A 19,764-nucleotide genomic window follows, 5' to 3' on the forward strand; every position below is an offset into this window, starting at 1 on the left:
ATGCATGAAGGCTAGAGTGCCATTAGAGGATGCACACCCAACGTGGCTATATCCAGGCATGCCCATAGCCCTCAAAAGAATGACGAATGTCACAGAGGCACAGCAAAGTCGAAGACCACAAAGGAGGAGAAGGAGAGAAGAACCACAGGAAGGAGAAAAGCAACAAGAAGAACAAGGAGAGGAGCAACAATTCCAACCACAAAATAATCTGGACATGGGGCGGATGTAAGAAACAATTGAAAGGCTTTCTGAACAGTACATGAGAGTGCAAGAAAAGCAAGAAGAGTTCCATTCACAGTACATGAGAGCTCAACAAAGACAAGAGGAGCTTCAGCTGAGAATGATGAGTCAACAGAGAGATTATGAATCAAGATCTCTAGTCATGCAAAGAGAACAAGATTCACATTTTCAAGAATCTCTCAACCAGCTGGCCCAACTTCAAGTTGATAACATGAGATCCTTCTAGGAGTTCACAACCCTTCAGGATGCAAGGTATAGAGTTCAAGCTGATTATAACATAAATAGCCAAATCAAGCTCAACTACATTGGGAAACATCTGCATAGCATGGACCCAGCATTTCCAATTTACGATGAATACTTCGAGGAAAGGAGTGCCAGAGAAATAAACAAAGCAATAGTCCTTGAAAACAGAGTAGAAGAGACAATGAAGAAAGCTGGATTCTGGCAAAAGCTAAAGGGCAAAGTCAAGGGAGAAAGTAGTAAGCAAGCAAGTGAGAAGAAGAAGAAAGACAAACAGGATAAAAAATGAAAGGTGGACTTGCTCCTTGGTTATTCCATTCAATAAAGAAAGAACATGTTTGTCTTAGTTGATATTCACTTATGGTTTTAGTCATCTTGCATTCTATGTGTTTAATTTTGAAATAAGTATGCTAGCCTAAGTGTTTTTGCTTTCATTTTCACTTGTTAAATGCCTGTCTTGTTCCCTAAGTCTTTTCAATTAAATAAAAGAAATTATTGAACATAGAAGTAGAAGAGTTCCTTTTTAGCAAGTAGTAAGATAACAGTAAGTGGTGGTGTATGTTTGATTGTGTAATAGCTCACTTAAAATGAATAAAAGGATAGCTTGCTCTATTTCTAAGTAAAAGTTAGCTTACTGTCTATAAATCTTAGTAAATAAAAGTCCTTGGTTGAAAAGGAAAACAAACAAAAAGAAAGAAAAGAAAAAGAAAAAGCCAAAAGTGGTAGCAAAAGCAAAAGAAAGCAATGAATAAGGCTAGACACCAATAGCTTGGACCTTAGGACATATGCCTGTGGTGTCTATGTACTAGGATCTGCTTGGATGATTAGGTTCTATGGAGTGCTTTAACACTTGGTAACTTGGGTTAACTAACCCGGGATTATCAACTGAAAGTCCATTATCAAGAGCAACCTAGCTACAAGACATTTAGTAACCCAAATAGGTGTTGGGCATCAATGTCTTAAGAAGATTTGTGAGCCAAGTGTCTGTAGTGGAAAATGTGTTGAGCACAAATAAACTAAGAAACTGCTATAACACATGACACTGAGCTACAGTCTACAGGAAAAGAAAATGAAGAAAAACAACTACCAAAGATGAATGAATAATAAGAGGTCATACCAGTATGATAATTGAAGCTTGAAGGAGACTTTTTATGCCTAAAGATCAATAAGAAGTGAGCTGTTGCATTTTTTTGCATAAAACCCCATTGACTAATAATAATGACTTGCTGATATGAACATTCCCTTCTGTTGCATTCTTTCTTCTTAATAAATTCAGTACTTTCTTAGGGACAAGCAAGATTTAAGTTTGGTGTTGTGATGTTAAGGCATCTTAGGCTAGTTTTACTATCCTTTTTCCTTGTTTTTAATAGGTTTTATGCACTTTCTTAAGCTATAAGTAAGCTATTTGGGTAGAAATTCATGTATACCTATATTCATTCAACCATGAGTAATTTGATGCAATTTCATGATGATTTATGCTATGATTACTTGTATGCTAAGAATGATAAGGATTCTCATGACTTTAGCAAGGCTTTGATGCATTCATTAGTTGATGAAAGGTGAAAGAAAGCATGGAGGAAGGTTGAAGAAGAAGCAGAGAAACGATGAAGAGGAAGCAACGTTGGTGGCCAAGTTGGACCACCAACGTTGCCTCAAACGTTGGGAGAGAAACAGAGCACTTCTCTGTAAACAATGCTGATGCTCACGTTTGAGGTAGCGTTAGACATCGAACGTTACCCCCAACGTGGTGATAAAAACTTCAATTCTGGAGCTAAGTGAATTTTGAGTGGCGTGTATGTGTCTATGACGCATACGCGTAAAAAAGTAAATTTTGATATCCGCGCGGAAGCGTGCAGTACACGTACGCGTAAATGAGCATTTTTGACACTTTTGCGCGGAGGTGCACGGTACGCATACGCGCCACAATCAAACATTAGAGGTCCAATGTTGCCTCAAACGTTGCCTCCAACGTCCGCGATGCCAAGCCCATAAATTGGAGTTGAGAATTTTGAATCAACGCTTACGCGTTAGTGACGCGTATGCGCGGATGAAAGAATGCCACTTTGCAAGGAAGCGCACAGTACGTGTACGTGTGAAAACGCTAACGTTGGAGGCAACATTGGAGGTCCAACACTGAGGCCAACATCCCCTTGCTTTGTTTTAAACTGAAAAACGAAAATCTTGCATCCACGCGCACGCGTGCAGTACGCGTACACGTGGATAAGCATTTTTGCCCCTTTTGCGCGGAAGCACACAGTACGCGTATGTGTGGGTTAGCTATCATTGTCCCTCCAACGTTGAGTCAAACACCAATGACAGCAAGCTTTCTGGTTTGCTGGTTTTGTTCTAAATGGCGTTTGGGTCAACGTTGGCCCTCAAACGTTGACTCAAACGTGAAGCATCAGGATTCAAAATTCACACAGATCTCTTCTCAACAACAAGGAAAACCAATTGGAGCCATTTTTAACCCAATTCTATCAAGGCCAAAAAGCCCAATTCAAAGCTTGAAGATCAATGGAAGAAAGTATATAAATAGATTAGAGTTTAAGTTAGATAGGACCATTTTTTTCCCTTTTCTTTTCATTTTTCAGTTACTGGCATTTTTACATCTTTTGTATTTTTCATTCTCTATTAGTTAATTTCCAGAATGCATCGTTCAATTCCATTTTTTCTATTTTGAGAGATATGAACAACTAAACCCCTTTCATTGGGTTAGGGAGCTCTGTGTAATTCAATGATCAATATTAGTTTTCATTCATCTTCTTCTTTCTTTTTCCTTGATTTTACTAGAAAGCTTTCGTTCTTCATCCAATTGGATAGTTATATTGGGAAAGAAGCTATTCATAATTGGATCTCCTCGAAACCTTGGAAGAGGAATGAGGAGATCATGCTAGAATTGCTTTCTCACATTGGATTAGATTGGGGTTTGGATGGATATAGTGACATGTAATCCTACCAACACTTTGATCTATGAATTTGTGTGGTATAATCAGTGACCAAACTTCATCTCTTCCCATGAGCACTTAAATCAAGGAATTGGACAATTGTTCATGCTTAGAGAGATTGGTGAGCCAAGGAATTGGGATCCAATCACTTAAGATTGCCAAGGAGATCAATGAATGCATTGATTGCTGAAAAGATGAAAATGAATTTAATCCGGAGAATTGTACATCTCCTGAACCCAATGAATCCCCCATTCTCTGATCTACCTATTCTACTTACTTTCTGCTCTTAAATTTCATGCTAATTCCCCCTTCCCATTTAATTTCTTGCAATTTAGTTTTCTGTTCCTTTAATTTCTTACAATTTAAGTTTCTCGCCAATTGTACTTTCTGCAATTCTCATCCAATTCCGATTTCTCTCAACTAGCATAATTCTCCAATTATAATTGATCGATCTACCAATTCCTGTAGGATTCAACCTCACTCATTTGTGAGTTTGTACTTGACGACAATCCGGTGCACTTGCCGGAAGGAAATTGTTGAGAGACAGTTTTCGTGTATCACTTCCTGTCTGAAATTTTTGGGTGGGGTTTAGAAAAAGGGGTGTAACATTTGCAGCTTATACAACTTTAATTAGTTATTTCCCGACTGATTATATAGAAAAATGATTTGAGGACTGAATAAATATAGAAATAACTATTGGGAGAATAAACTATTGGGAGAATTTGGACCTAGGTTATGTGCAAGTGTATTGACTGAGTGGTTGCTTATCATATGTAGTTCTTTCATTTAGATTTTAATATAAATGTTTCTTTCATTGAACATTCAGGTGCTTGTTTGCATATTTTCAGTTGTTGATGACACAAATCTTGTAACAAAGGTAGGTTTGGTTCTTCCTCTGATTTTACCTTTGGTTACAAAATTAGGACTTCTTTTAATATCAAGCACTAAAGCATTATTATTGTAGGTTATCATTCGTGAGCTTCAACCAACTCTAAGGGAGCTTATTTTCGATAAGGTCTCTTCTATTATACCTCAAATATGATGTATCAAACATTTAAATAGCTAAATACAGAATGTTAGCAGTTAGCATTTGGTTCTATCCTTACCTAGCTTTTTCCAACTCTTCTCAACAGGTAATGTAGAAATCTTATTCTATGTTTCTAACAAAATAGCCAAATGTTTCTGGTTTTAATTTTGTTGCTAACTTCTGTTTTCTATTGTGAATTTTTGCAGAATGGAAGACGTCCAATTCTTCAATTGTTACATCCTAATTGTTCACGCTATTTCAGTCCTGATGAACTTGTTTCCTTGAGTTTATCTATTCCTTCTCTGTCTCAGAAGGTTTTTTATTTTTTATTATTTATTTATATATTTTTTTACCAACCTTTTCATTATATGTACTTTAAAGCAACTCTATAACTCAGGTATTTGTTTTTTATTGTTGTCAGGATCAGTCAGAAACAAGCACTCAGATAGAGGCTTTGAAGGTATCAATTAATGACGAGAAGTCCAAGGAAGACACAGAAATGGTAGTGGATGAACGTAGTAAAGATGACACTCCTAAGGATGATTCTTATGTAGTTGAGAGTGGGAAAAAAGACCCATTTGTCAGAAGGCAAGAACAGTTGATCAAAAGTGGACTTACTGAGGTGGGTTGCTTTAGCTGTCCTTCTACTAATTTGATTTCTTTTCATGATTTCCTTAAGTTTTATTGCCTCTTTCCACTCAAATCTTATCCTCCTGATTAAAATTGTTTGAATCTAACAAAGTGATCATTTAAATGTTTCTTTATATTATATTTACATAATTATACTGGTTTTGGTAACATACTATGTTTTTTTTATTAGTTCAATTGCTTGTGATTTTGTGAATTGTTAAGTCTTGCTGAAAATGTGTTTGCTTGTAACTTACCATGCAGAGTCTTCTTGATAAATGTATTGAGAATGTAGGAGAACTGATACGATCAAATTTTGGCAGAGGTTTTATATGAGTTAGTAGATAAGTTGTGTATTATAATTTTACAAGTTTTGTAAATCTATTACCAAGCATTGCCTTATTGTAAATCTATTACCAAGCATTTTCCAACCCAATGTTTTTCTTTACTATTGGAGACTTGATGTTATGCTTTGGTTTGCTGTTTGTGAATCAAGGTAAGCATAGCATATCATTGGAGCCAGGTGGTCAGTTTGAGTGGAGCCCCTCTTGAAACCATGCATCACTTGTGCTGAAGTTAATTCACACCTCTATCAGGTTAACTGTGCATTCTTGTTATGGGATACATCTAAAGTAATCTGCTGTTATTTCATTGTTGAAATTGGCTTGATATTTTTTTTTGCTGTTGTCATCTTAACTATGCATTGTTTTTATTCTAACATAATTGACAGCCACATGTTTTGTTTAGTTCATTGTGTTTGATTTTCTTATAATCAGGTAAGCTTTCCATGTGGTTGCTTTATTCGAGGAAGGCCTAGTACAAGCTTGGGGTGATTCAATGACATTTCTTAATTCTCTTCTTAGAAATTCATTATTATTTATGTTTATAAATTTCATGTACACGTCGTTGCGTGTATAGAGATGACATGCTAATTTGCTTTGAATTTTATTAATGTAAATACTAATTTTTATTAACTTTTTAAATGACATTCACATATTTTTGTCAATGTCTTTTTATTATTTTTGGTGTGTATTAGAGTGCATGTAAAAGCAAATACCAATTTTTTTTAATTTAATAAGGATATAGCCACGCTTTAAAAGCGTGGCAATAGGTTCATTTCTAGGTACGTTTAAAAGCGTAGCCTTATCTTTCTCTATCAACACGTTTTTGAAGTGCACCCAAAACCAACCTTTTGGAAATGGTTCAAAAGCGTGTGATATGTGAACTTTTCGATACGCTTTTAAAGCGTAGATATAGGTTAGCACCTATGGCCACACTTTTAAGCGTGGCAAGAGATATAAGCGTGGCGAAAAAGAAAGTGTGCCGATAGATCTACAAAAGCGTGGCGATAGAGCAACAGGCACGCTGGCGGATGTGACCCTTTTAAAAGCGTACCGATAGCTCAAAAAGCATGGCGAAAAGCTATCGGCACGCTTTTTAGCACTTTTTTGCACGCTTTAAAGCGTGGCAGAAAGCTTATTTTCTTTTAGTGATATTGTGGATTGTGAACTTGGACTATTGAGTTAAAATTGATGAAATAGAGAATCGATATGTTGTGGAGTGAATATGGGAGTTGGAAATGTGGTTGAGGTTGAGATGGTAAAGTTTTAGCTAGTTTTAAAGAGGATTTGAAGGTTGTATGTTGTAAAAATTGAGGCTTTTGGTTTTGGTTGAAAATTGTGGTAAGTTGAGAATTTAGTGAACTTTTGTGAAAATGAATTTTTTTATAAATTTCAACAGATCATATCTCAGGCTATTATTTTTGGAATTTGATGCTTTTTATATCAAATGAAAGATGATTTTACAAGCTTTAAAATGGTTTAAATTTGGTGGAAATCTGAATTTTGTGGAAGGAGATATGATTGTTGAAATTTGGGGCTTGAAATCAGAATTCTGTGAATCCTGCAAAATTTATGATTTCTGGTTTGTATGTGCACGCACAGCCCTGTGCGCACGCACACCCTGTGGATTTTTGAACCTGTGCGCACGCACAACCTTTTGCGTACGCATACACAGGGACAGGGCTGGGAGCACTAGCACGCCGTGTGCACGTACGCAAACAATAAGGTTTTTGCAAGCTGTGCGTGCGCACAGGTCTATTCGTACGCACACGTTGGGAATGATGTTCTGTTGATGGTGCTGGCACGCCTTGTGCGCACACTCAAAAATGGAAATTTTTCTTTCTGTGCGTGCGCACAACTTTGTGTGTACGCACACTTTCTGAAAACCCTTCTGGGCATGCACACGCACACCCTATGCATACGCACATGACCCTTTTCTTTTATAAAGCTTTTGTTTTCAAGTCTTTCACTTTTCCAGCAAGCTTGTAATCTTCCAAGACGTTGTTACACGCTTATAAACCCCCATTTTTCATCCTTTCAATCTGAAATCAAAGTAAAATGCCTAGTGATTGAGAGGAAGCAAGGAAAGGGGGTAACTTATGGATGAAGAAAAGGGATATAAAGAGGATTTATGACTAATGATGGTGTTGTAAGTTGTTGAGGAGGATAGTGGAGTGCTATGTATGATATGAGCCAAATGGCTGAGTATGATATGAGGCAAATGGCTATGTGTGATGGTGGGTTATGGCTGATAATGAATTACATAATAAATTTTTAATTTAGAGGTTGTAGTGCCTTGCCACCTCTGTTTTGCATCCTAGGTGTAAAGCTCTGTGTGGTAGGGTGTTACAGGTGGTCTATTGTTGAACCTATTCTAGTTCCTACCAACTTGATTGTTATTGAAACCTTGCTGAGGTTTCTGTTGATCCTTTCATGAGAGGTTAGGATGGTTCCTCCATGAAGGGTTTTAGGTGTTTTCATAGGGTTCTCCCATTACCTCCTCCATGGTGGGTTGATTAGAATCATAAGCTTCTATGTCAGAAGAAGCTTCCTGATTACTGCCAACTGCAGTTTGCATTCTAGTCAGATGCTGGGAAATTAGGTTGACCTGTTGGGTCAAGATCCTGTTCTGAGCCAATATGGCATTCAGAGTATCAACTTCATAAACTCCTTTCTTCTAAGAGATTCCATGGTTTACAACATTCCTTTCAGAAGTGTACATGAACTAGTTATTAGCAACCATTTCAATGAGTTCTCTTGCTTCTGCAGGTGCTTTCTTTAACTGGAGTGATCCACCTGCAGAGCTATCCAATGAAATTTTGGACATCTCAGACAAGCCATCATAGAACAAGCATATGATGGACCATTCTGAGAGCATGGCAGGAGCACATCTCCTGATCAATTACTTGTATCTTTCCCAATCTTCATAGAGGGATTCACCTTCTCTTTCTCTAAAGGTTTGAACTTCCACTCCAATTTTGCTCATCCTTTGAGGAGGAAAGAATTTTGCCAGAAAAGTATTAACCAGCTTTTTCCAAGAGTCAAGACTCTCTTTAGGCTGGGCATCCAACCATATCTTAGCTCTGTCTTTTACAGCAAAGGGAAAGAGCATAAGCTGATAGACTTCAGGATCTACTCCATTAGTCTTTACAGTATCACAAATCTGTAAGAATTTAGCTAAGAACTGATGTGGATCTTCCAATGGAAGTCCATGGAATTTGCAGTTCTACTAGAGAAGAGAGACTAACTGAGGCTTAAGCTCAAAATTGTTAGCTCCAATGGCAGGTACATAGATACTTCTACCATAAAAGTCAGAGGTTGGCATGCTAAAGTCACCAAGAATCTTACTGGGCTCCTCTTGGGGTTCGTCCATGTCCTCTGTTTCTTATTCAAAACTTTCTGAAAGGTCTCTTTCGAAGTTTTGTGCTTTAGCCTGTTGTAAACGCCTCCTTAGAGTCTTCTCAGGTTCAGGATCAGGAGTCAAGAGGGGTTCTTTATCCCTGTTCCTGGTCATAAACAAGAAAGGAAAAGAAAGAAAAGAATAAAGCTTTTTGTACCACTTGGACAAAAGAGCTTCCAATGAGATGTGAAGAAAGAAAAGAGAAATAAAAGAGAAGATAAAAGATGAGAAGGAAGAATACAGAGGGGGAAGAAGAAGAATGATATGAATAGAGATGAGAAAAGAAGAAGTATAAAGAGAAAAAGTAAATAAGAATTAAAATATTTTTGTTTTTAATTTATTTATATATTATTTTTTGAAAATTAAGTTAATTAATTTAAAAAGAATTTGAAATTTAAATGTTTAATTTTCAAAAATAGAAGAGAGAAGAGACGTGGGAATTTACAAAAATTAAGTGAGAGAAGAGTCAGTTAGGTAGTTTTGAAAAAGAAGAGAAGTGGAGTTTTCAAAAAATTAAGAATAGATGAGAGTTAGTTAAGTAATTTTGAAATAGATGAGAGAGAAGAAGGAGAGAAGTTTTCGAAAATTAAGAAGAGATGAAAGTTAGTTACGTAGTTTTTAAATAGAAGAGAGAGAAGATAAGATATTAATTAAGAAAAGATTTTAATTTTAAAATAACATAAGCGATAAGATAAGAAAAGATTGAAATTTGAAATTAGAAAAAGATAAGATAAGAAATTTAATTTTGAAAAAGATTTGAATTTTAAAATTTGAAAAAGATAAGATAAGATTTTTAATTTTGAAATTTGAAATTTGAATTCTTAAAATTTGAAAATTGAAAAAGATAAGATAAGATTTTTGAAATTTCTTCAACTAAGATATGATAAGATAAAAATTTGAAATTGAAATCTAAATTTTTAATTAAAAATTTCGAAAATTATGTTAAAATTAAGTTAGAAAATATATTTTTTTTTATTTTTGAATTTAATGATGATAGAGAAAAACACACAAAAGACACAAGACTTAAAATTTTTAGATCTAGCATCCCAAATTTTCGAAATTTTTGTAGGGAAATACAAGGGGACACCAAACTTAAAAATTTTAAGATCAAAACACAAAAAAGACTCAAGAACACTTTGAAGACTCACAAAAACACAAAGAACAAAATTCAAAGACTCAAAGAACACAACAACATAAAAAGAACACCAAACTTAAAATTTTTAGAAAACTAAACATAAATTTTCGAAAATCAAAAGAAAAATAACAAGAAGACACCAAACTTAAAGACTTGACACAAGATTTAAACAAGAAAATATTTTTAAAAAATTTTTAGAAAAGAAGATACCAAAAAATCGAAAATGACTGTAATTAATAAAAACAAAGACTCAAAGAAACAAAAATTTACCAAGAACATAAACACAAGACTCTAACCAAAAACAAAAATTAAACAATGAAAATAAAAATATTTTTGAAAAGCTTTTTACTTTTTTCGAAAAAAATAGAGAAGAAGAAAATAAAAACAAAGGACTCAACAAGAACATAAACAAAAAGGCTAAAAAAAAATCAAAGATTAAACAAAAAAAAGAAAAATGTTTTTGAAAATTTTTTTAGTGATTTTCAAAAATTGAAGAAGAAGAGAATAAAATTAAAAGACCTAAATAAAAATAAAAAATTACCTGATCTAGGGAGCAAGACAATCCTTCAGTTTGTCCAAACTCAACAATCCCCGACAACGGCACCAAAAACTTGGTAGCACGAATCCCCACACCTTCGTACTGTTGTACCAGTAAGTGCACTGGGTCGTCCAAGTAATACCTGAGCGAGTCAGGGTCGATCCCACGAGGATCGTGGTTTGAAGCGAGCTATGGTTATCTTGCAGGTCTTAGTCAGGCAGATCAGAAGGTTGTTGAATTATGACGATCATGAAACTATGAAGACATATAATTAATAAAGATACTCTATAAATAAAATGGAATCAGTAATAGGAATAAGGTAAAGGATTGAAGTTTCTTTGTCTTTCTGAATTAACTCCGGTATTACTACTCTCTTTGCTTGTGAATAATTTCTTCAATGGCAGGCTGTATGTGATTGACACTGGTTTGAGTAGCTGCCAATACTCCTCCAGATCTGAACCCCAAGTTTAGTGCGGATCCATTCTGATTGAGGGTGAAGCTCGTACAGTTCATTCTCCTTAATGATCCTACTCAAAACGCCACAGACAAAGTCGGATCTTCCGGATCAGAGAATACTGCACCTTGGGATCTAGCCTCTACCACAAAGACCCTAATCGCCCCAAAAATTGGCTGAACTAATGTCTTGAGAAGTCCCCAACGAAGTCGTGGATTAGCCGTCTAAGAGATTTATAAACATAGCTGTTGGCTCATCATTGTCCGATGAAAGACGCATTCTGAACCCAAGTAGACGTGGGTGTTTGTCAGGCACGTTCATCTTAATTTGATGAACAGAGCTGATTGTCTGATCATCCTATTCACCACAACAAAGATCTACTATACATCTTAGAATTAATCAAACACGGATCGAAGAGAAACAGTAATACTTTTATTAATTCATAGGACTCAATAGGGCTGCTCCCCTCAACCTAGGAGGTTTAAAAACTCATAATGAAAGGAAAATACAATGTAAAATGAAAATAGGGCTGTAAAGTACGGGTTTCTCCCTTAATGATTATGAAAAATACACTTTAAATACTAAACAGATGACTACTAAGGGTAAAACAGTCTATCTAATGCTAAAATTCACTTATGTGTCCCACTTGGTGAGTGTTTGGGCTATGCTTTGATGAGATCTACGTGCTCTGAGGTCTCTGTGCATGGAATGCCAACTAGGGGGTCATCTTTGGGTGTTTGCACATTGGTCTCTGCTCTTTTAGGCGCTGGATGCCTGGAAGGGGCAGGAAGCTGGCGTTGGATGCCAGTTTTGGGCCTTCTAATCCAAAAAAAAATATAAACTATTATATATTGCTGGAAAGCTCTAGAAGTCCGCTTTCCATAGCCATTGAGAGCGCTCTATTTGGACTTCTATAGCTCCATAAAAGCTCTTCAGAATGTAAGAAGGTCAGATCCAGATAGCATCTAAACTGCTTTCTCTGTCTCTGAACCAGACTTCTGCTCCAGCTCCTAAATTTCAGCCAGAAAATACCTGAAATTGTCCAAAAACACAAAAACTCATAGTAGAATCCAAAAATGTGAATTTAACACTAAAATCTATAAAAACTAAATAAAATATACCAAAAACTATATGAAAATGATGTCAAAAAGCGTAAAAAATATCTGCTCATCAGCGGACACTATATCCCATGAGTGTTGTAGGCACTATATTCTAAGAGTGTGATGGGCACTATTCCAAGAGTGTGGAGCATGTCAGAGAGACGATATTCGAGTTAGCTACTGGGTGTGTCTGGTTCTAGCAAAGTAACCGACACATGAGCTCTCGGTCAGTAGGACAGGCATACATCATGTGCATTTGTATGTTTTGCTTGATTATGCATTGTATTGGTTTGCTTAACTGCTTATCCCTGCTTATCTGCTACTTGTTCTACTTGCTGTAACTGCTATATATACTTGTGCTTTCCTTGTCTATCTTGTATGTGTTTGTAACTGTGAGATCCCTTGTTTGGTGGAGGAGTGACGAGGGTTGTTCCACCAGAGATTTGGAGGGTTAGAGGAGACAAAAAGTGAAATGTTGAGTTGACATGAAGGGAATAATCTTTAAGTTTAAATATGAGTATCGAAGTCTTAGGATTGCCTCTGGCTATCCGGAGACCTTTTATATTAACTATGTGGGCACCTTTACCATGATGAGAACCCCCGGTTCTCATTCCATACATATGTTGTTGTTTTCAGATGCAGGACACGAGTCACCGCACTGAGCATTCTGGAGACTCTTGGAATCGAAGGACTATCTTGGCAATCGGTGTTTGTACTTTGTTTATGTTTATATATGTATATAGAATCTCCGCCTTGTATATCTTTTATTTTATCCCTCCTAGAGGATGACTTTGGAGAATTAGGATTTGTATTATGTCTATTGGATTACTGTTGGGTTGTATAGGTATATATTCTAGCCGGCCTTTGTTTTGCTAGTCATATCTAGATCTTAACTATATAAACTATCTTTTGGAACTCTACTTCTATATATTTGCCCTTGGTTTTCTGTATAAGCTTCCTCTCTTTTCGTTTCTCATGAGCGTTGTATCTTCAATTTTGTTTGATTGTACCCTTCTCTTTCAAGGCTCCTAGTTACAATTTCCTTCAATTATATTATATATGTAATTTTACTTTTAGAGGTCATAGCGCCTCACCACCTTTGATTTACGTCCTAGGTGTAAAGCTCTATGTGGTAGGGTGTTACAAAAGCCAAATGCCAATAAAGAGTATGCCAAAGGCTCTGAGCACCACTAGCTGGTAAAAATTCAAAAGAAAAATTAGAACTCAAAGAGTTCTCCAGTTTAGTGCTTATGGTGTTTTTGTGTCAAGTAAAGCTTGAGACAAAATATTTAGAGTCACGGCTAAGCTCAAGGTGTAAAGTACCAAAGGAAAGAAAAAAGGGGAAAAATGCTGTGTTCAAGGATTAATCAGAGGTTAAAAGGAAAAGAATTCATGATATTATCCGAATTCTAGTTCCGAAGGACATTAACATTCCTGAGCTTCAAATGATAGTGAGATGGCAAAATAGTTCAGGATCACAATGTGATTAACTCCACTCAAAGAAAGGACAGGAGCTTAATTGAAAAACAACTCCTAGGCGAACCCACTTCTCAGGTTCATACTGTTTTCAGTTACTTAAGGACAAGCCACAATTCAAGTTTGGTGTTGTGATACGTGAGCATCCTTTCTATATTTTCTTAGTAATTTAGATATAAATTTATTAAGTTTTTATGAGATTTTAGTGTTTTAGGCCTGTTTGAATGCTACTTTGATGCACATTGTGGTTTGCTTAATTTCAAAAAAGATTTGGACGAGTTTGACAGAGTTCGTGCAGAAGAAAAAGGAGGAAATTAGATGCTGTCAAGCTGGCGCTAAACGCCAAATGCCGCTACTTGGCGTTTAGTGCCAGGCACCTCATACTTCATGCAAGCTTGCTGTCAAGCTAGCGTTAATGCCATGACTTGATGTTTAGTGCCAGCTGCCTCGACATTTAGAGCGTATACATATCCGGTGAGGGTTCGATTGCTCAATCACATGTTTTCACCTATGATCATCCCTTATTTTGCAAGTTTATAAATTCTTTTCAATAACTCAATTCAATTGTGAATTTAATTTGATTGTGATTGCTTTAGCCCTTATGTTTATATTTGAATTCTTGGAATTTGATTTATTTTGACCAAGTAGTTACATGCATTTAGATAGATTGCATAAGGTAGTTTACTTGCATTGAATAAATATTAGTACTCCTTTCTTGTATCCTTATTGATATATAGCATGAGGACATGCTATTGTTTAAGTGTGGGGATGTGATGAATCCATATTTTATGGTATTTATTTGCTTAAATTGAGTGGATTTGGTGGACTTTTCTCACATTTATCCATTGAAAGAGCATAATTTGATGATTTCTTCCTAAATTATGCTTGAAAGTAAAAATATGCTTTTTAGGCCTTTTAATTGCTAAATTTTATTCACTTTAATTCTATTTGATACCTTGATATGTTTGTTAAGTGATTTGAGGCTTGTAGGCAATTATGAATTGAAGAAGTGAGGAAAAAAAGCATGCAAAAGTGGAGAATTCATGAAGAAATGGAGTTTGGAGCTTTTCAGCAAACGTGCGTATGCACGTTTGGCAGTTCGTGCAGTCATGCGTATGCACAGTGATGCGTGTGTACGCACGAGAAGAAAATCAGCAAGTGTGCATACTGATAAACCACTATTTTATGGTTTATTTTTTGTTGAATTGAGTGGATTTTATCTATTATTCTCACACTTATTCATATAATTCGCATGTTTTATATTTTCCTTCCTAATTTTGTGCTATGACTAAAAACATGCTTCTTTGGCCTTAAATTTGCTAATTTTAATCTTCTCTTATTACCATTCGATGCAGTGATATGTTTGTTAAGTGTTTTTAGGGTCTATAAGGCAGGAATGGCTTAGAAGATGGAAAAGAAGCTTGCAAAAGTGGAAGGAACACAAGAAATTAAGGATTTCAGAATCTGGTAGTGACGCGCACGCGTGGACGATGCGTACGCGTGATTGGTGCAGCAGACACTTGACGCGCATGCGTGGATGACGCATACGCATGACCAGGAATTCGTTCAGTAACACGTACGCGTGGCTGACGCGTACGCGTGACGAGAGTCACGTGTTGCAATTTACAGAAAATGCTGGGTGCGATTTCCGGGCTACTTTTGACCCAGTTTCAGTTCCGAAAATACAGATTAGAGGCTGCAGAATAGAGCAGGAAGGGGGGAATCATTCACTTCTCATTAATTCACACTTTAGGTTTAGATGTAGGTTTCTAGAGAGATGCTCTCTCCTCTCTCTAGGTTTTAGGGTTTTTTGTTTTATTTCTTCTCCAATTCAAGTTTCCATCTTGTTTTAATTTAGTTTCTCTTCTACACGATTATTTTAGCATCTTAGCTTATTTTCTCTTGTTGACGTCTTTACTTTCTGATGGCAGGGCATTTTGGCCAGTTTTAATGACCTTTTCTTTACTGTTTTTAGGGTAGTTTCATGCATTTCCTTAGGAAATAAGCTAGTTTTGGGTAGATATTCACTTACATCTTGATTCAAGCATACATTGTGCACTTTACATGATTTTATGAGGATTTTGCATGAATTTAAGGACAAATTGGATGTTGCATTTCCCATGACTTGGACTAGAACTTTGATGCACTTTATTGCTTGATTTCAGGACAAGGGAAGCAAAGAAGAACCACATTAGTGGCTACGTTAGTTACACTAACGTTAACACTAACGTGGAATGGGAGTAACTTGCAAAGTTAATGAGAAAAGTGATTGCCAATAACGTTCTCGAAGCCATCATTGCCCACGTTAAGAGTCACGTTAACTAAGTTAACGTGAACTCTAACGTGGAAGTAAAGAAATGAAGCCAACGTTAGTGACACTTAACATTATCACTAACATTGGACCAAGATCATGAGTGGCCACGTTAGAGTCCACGTTAACTTAGTTAGCGTGGCCTCTAATGTTAAGAAGAAAGGGAGGAAGCCAACGTTAATGACACTCAACATTGTCACTAACGTTGGCCAAAGCACATTAAGCCACGTTAACTCCCACGTTAACCTAGTTAACGTGGAAGCTAACGTGAAGAAACAAAGTGGTCGACAACGTTAGTGACACCCAACATTGTCACTAACGTTGGAAGCACACAAGCCCCCAATAAGCCACGTTGACTCCCACGTTAACCTAGTTAACGTGGAAGCTAACGTGAAGAAGGAAGGTGATCGCCAACGTTAGTGACACCCAACATTATCACTAACATTGGAAGGAGCCACACATGCCACCATGAGCCACGTTAACTCCCACGTTAACTTAGTTAATGTGGAAGCTAACGTGGATAAGGGAATGATGAGCCAACGTTAGTGACACTCAACTTTGTCACTAACGTTGGAAATGGCTAGCAAGGCCACGTTAGAAGCCACGTTAACCTAGTTAACGTGGACTCTAACGTGGAAAATAGGGGAAATTTGGAACTTTAGTGACAATGGTAAGTGTCACTAACATTCTCAAAGGATGGCAAGCCTACGTTAAAAGAGCCACGTTAACTAAGTTAACGTGGACTCTAACGTAGGGAAGGGGGAGGCTTCTCAACGTTATTGGGAAAGTTGAGTCCCAATAACGTGTGCGAAGGACATAGTGGAAACGTTAGTGGCAACGTTTGTGCCACTAACGTTGAGGTTAACGTGGCTTTTAACTTTGGTGAGGAACGTTAGTGAAAAAGGTGATTGTCACTAACGTTCTCGAACCCATATTTTCACTGAACATTAACACCGCTAACTTCCTGAGCCAAAGTCCCTACCCACTTCATACTTTCTCTCTGCAAGTAAAAGCTAAGCACAATGAAGAAGAGAACTGCTTCAAACTCAAGATCCAAAGGCCCAAGACTTGAAGAATCAACTAGAAGAACAGAAGAGTAGTATATATAGGAGTAGCTTTGAATTATTTAGAAGAAGAAAAAATAGAGGGAGCCTCTGGGCATAGAACTACTCTCTGTATTTTTACTTTCTCTGCACTTCTAGTTTTCATCATGTATTCTCCATCTTTGTTTTCATTTTCCAGAGCTATGAACAACTAAACCCCTTTCATTGGGTTAGGGAGCTCTGTTGTAATTTGATGGATCAATACTAGTTTTCATTATTCTTCTTCTATCTTTTCTCTTGATTTTACTTGAAAGCTTTCGATCTTCATCCAATTGGGTAGTTATCTTGGAAAAGAAGTTATTCATACTTGGATCTCTTCTGAACCTTGAAAGAGGAATGAAGAGATCAAGCTAGAAATGCTTTATCATGCTGGACCAAATTGGGTTTGGATGGATATGTGACTATAATCCTCTCAACACTTGATTTGGGAAATGCATGTGGTATAATCAGTGACCATACTTCATCTCTTCTCATGAGCAATTGACCAAGGAATTGGCTATTGATCAAGATTTGAGAGATTGAATTACAAGAAATTGTAATCCAATCACTTAAGATTGACAACGAGATCAATGAGTGCATTGATTGAGGAAGAGATGAAAATGAGATTGATCTGGAGAATACAACATCTCCTAAGCCCAATGAACTCCCCATTTCTGATCTTACCCATTCTCTTTAATTTCTGTCATTTACATTTATGAGCAAATCCCCCATTCCTATTTAAGATTCTGCAATTTACTTTCTGCTATTTACTTTTCCGCCATTTAATTTTCTGCAATTCTCAACTCAATTTCTGATTCGCTCAACTAGAACATTCCTCTAATTAAAGTTGCTTGATCAATCAATCCTTGTGGGATTCGACCTCACTCTATTGTGAGTTTTTACTTGACGACAAATTCGGTACACTTGCCGAAGGAAATTTGTTATGAGACAAGTTTTTCGTGCATCTAGTTTATGGCGCCGTTGCCGGGGATTGATTGTGCATCAACAATGATTAGATTGGAGGATAACTAGATTGAGCATTTTATTTTTGTTTGATTTAAATTTCTTTTTGAGTTATTTACTTCCTGTTTTAGTTAATTTCTTCCCTTCCCCCTACTTTTTCTTTGTTATTTACCATTCATTGCACTAACCCACTAACTGTTTGACATATTGCATCACTCACACTAACAGTAATTCTGACGGATATACTTTCTGCACCTATTCTCTTTGCTTGTACTTGTTGGTTGTATGACAGGGAGAAGAAGCGGGGCTTCAACTTCCTTTGATTCTGAACCTGAGAGAACCTTCCTTAGACTAAGGAGGGAGGCAAAAGACAAACGTGTAGTTGGTGCTGAAGAAGAGGAGGAACACTTTGAGGAATACTTTGAACCAAACATGGAAGAAAACATGGAAAATCATCATGAAGAAGAGGCTCACAACCATGGCAGAGGAGGTCGAGCAAATCATGCTGGGGAGGATAGAAGAGTTTTAGGCTCTTACATCAATCCAAACCCAAGAAATTATGGAAGTAGCATTCAAAAGCCGACCATCCTTGCCAACAATTTTGAACTGAAGCCACAGCTCATCACCCTTGTGCAGAACAACTGTTCGTTCGGAGGAAGTGTCCAAGAGGGCCCAAATCAACATTTAACCACCTTCCTGAGAATATGTGACACAGTGAAGTCTAATGGTGTTCATCCTGACGCCTATAGACTGCTTTTATTTCCATTCTCACTCAGGGATAAGGCAGCCAAGTGGCTGGAGTCTTTCCCAAGGGAAAGCTTGACAACTTGGGAAGACGTGGTGAACAAATTCTTAGCAAGATTTTACCCTCCTCAACGAATCAATAGGCTGAGAGCTGAGGTCCAAACTTTCAGGCAACAAGATGGTGAGACTCTATATGAAGCATGGGAGAAGTTTAAAGACTTAACAAGGAGGTGCCCACCAGATATGTTCAATGAATGGGTGCAGCTGCACAGTTTCTATGAGGGGCTCTCTTATGAGTCAAAGAAGGCCGTAGACCATTCATCTGGAGGATCTTTGATCAAGAAGAAGACTATTGAGGAAGCCATCGATGTCATTGAAACAGTAGTAGAGAACGACTACTTCTATGCTTCCGAAAGAGGGAACACAAGAGGAGTAATGGAGCTAAACAATGTAGATGCTCTGTTGGCCCAAAACAAGCTCATCACCCAGCAGCTGGCTGACCTCACCAAGAAGATGGAGAGGAACCAAGTAGCAGCAATCTCCACTTCATCAACAACCCAAGAAGGAGGGAATGAAGAAGCAGAGGGTAGCCAGGAGCAAGCCAACTATATTGGGAATTCACCAAGGCAAAACCATGATCCATACTCCAAGACCTACAACCCTAGATGGAGGAATCATACAAATTTTGGGTGGGGGAATCAACAAGACCAAAGCCTTGATCAAAGACGCCCAAATCCAAATAATGCAGCCACTCAACACTTCACATCTAGACCATATCAACCCCCCCATAACAACACCTCTCCACATTCATATCAAGGCCAGAATAACCCTCCTCAGCCTAACTTATCATCACTTGATGAAAGAATCTCAAGGATTGAGAATCTACTTGAAGGCATAAGCAAGGAGATTCAAGACAACAAGGTGTTCAAGGAGGAAGTGCGAGCCAGTTTCAAGAACTAGGGAGACACAATCAAGAGGTTCGAATCTCAAGTAGGGTATCTCTCTGAGCAAATTCTCAAACCCACAGATGGATTCCCAAGCGACATAGAGAAGAATCCGAGAGGTGAAACAAAGAAAGTAAGATGGGAAGTGATGGTGTATTTTTGGAAAACGAATTCCAAACACACAAATCTAACCGGCA

General features: G+C 37.2%; 1 non-coding gene across 1 annotated transcript; it reads right to left on the reverse strand.

The window, feature by feature from the left end:
* Nucleotides 1-18,764: 18,764 nt before the first annotated feature.
* LOC148577484 (small nucleolar RNA R71) lies at nucleotides 18,765-18,871 on the reverse strand. Its single transcript, XR_015903994.1, has one exon. It is a non-coding gene; the product is annotated as a small nucleolar RNA R71 (small nucleolar RNA).
* Between the last annotated feature and the right edge of the window lie 893 nt (nucleotides 18,872-19,764).

This window comes from Arachis ipaensis, chromosome B1, assembly GCF_059453495.1.
Source record: "Arachis ipaensis isolate K30076 ecotype BB chromosome B1, ASM5945349v1, whole genome shotgun sequence".
Lineage (NCBI taxonomy): Eukaryota > Viridiplantae > Streptophyta > Magnoliopsida > Fabales > Fabaceae > Arachis > Arachis ipaensis.